This window comes from Cyprinodon variegatus, unplaced genomic scaffold (genome assembly GCF_000732505.1).
Source record: "Cyprinodon variegatus isolate N-32 unplaced genomic scaffold, C_variegatus-1.0 Scaffold381, whole genome shotgun sequence".
In the NCBI taxonomy this organism is placed as follows: domain Eukaryota; kingdom Metazoa; phylum Chordata; class Actinopteri; order Cyprinodontiformes; family Cyprinodontidae; genus Cyprinodon; species Cyprinodon variegatus.
This window is the reverse complement of record NW_015150834.1, coordinates 747,862-748,863: the sequence shown is the minus strand read 5'-3', so window position 1 is coordinate 748,863 and position 1,002 is coordinate 747,862. Positions and strand designations below refer to the sequence as shown.

Sequence of the window (1,002 nt, the reverse complement as noted above, 5' to 3'; positions counted from 1 at the left end):
CCTAACACAGGATGAAGCAGTCTGGGAAAAAAGGGCTATATCCACAGACTCAGATACATGTAGAAGATAAGTTCATTCACAGATTAAACAACAGCAACAGTTTCTTCTTAAAGCTTATAGCTGAGGTCTCTCCTCATCATCACTATATCGACCAAACTGCACCCTGATGAGTTTACATAGACTGTAAGCCCCAATCCCTCCATGAGACTGTTTTACTATAAGATATAAAGTCATTTATTATTAAGACCTTAGTTTAAGGCAAAATAACTGCTGATAAGTTGTGCAGTTAATGTATGATGTTATACTTGATTTCAAAGATAAAAATGGTGTAGTTATAAGAACTGAATGTTTTTATGTTCATGTGACAAGTAGGCAATTTATTGTTAAGAGAAAGGAAAATAATATTTCTTCAATGAGTATATCATAGTATACCCTTCCCTCCATTAAAGACATTTCAACCCAGCGCTGCGTGTCCCGAGCCCGTGACATCATCAATGACCCCTCACCCCCCCACCATGGACTGTTCTCCCTGCTGCCCTCTGGGAAGAGGCTTCAAAGCATTGGATGCAGGTCCAACAGATTCAATAACAGTTTCTTCCCCACTGCCATTAGACTGCTGAATGTTGTGTAAAATTAGTTATTTTATTTAAATACTGAAAATAATAAATATGGTAGAACTGTAAATACAGTCATATGTTTATATTACTATGTTTTTATGTATTTATTACTGTTTTCAAGGCTGCACTTTAAAAAATGAAATTGTCTAGAGCTGTTTTAAATGAAATGTCTTTTTTTATACACTCATGTATACAAGATGACAAAAAAAATCTGTCTGAGTCTAAGTCTATACTAAAAGTACATGATTATATAGTTTGTAGTTTGAGTGTTATACTGAACATAAAAATATTCACCGTCTTAACATAAAACAGTTTTAAGTGTGCTTTCTTCCAGCTTATTTTTTAGTAAACATAATATATTAAATGTGTGTCAACACAAAGTTCA

The 1,002-nt window shown here is 33.7% G+C and overlaps 1 protein-coding gene across 1 annotated transcript in view; it reads right to left on the bottom strand.

Annotated features, from left to right (window-relative positions):
* LOC107092434 overlaps positions 1 to 1,002 on the bottom strand; it is a 38,667-nt gene that overhangs the window by 13,913 nt on the left and 23,752 nt on the right. The window lies entirely within an intron of this gene.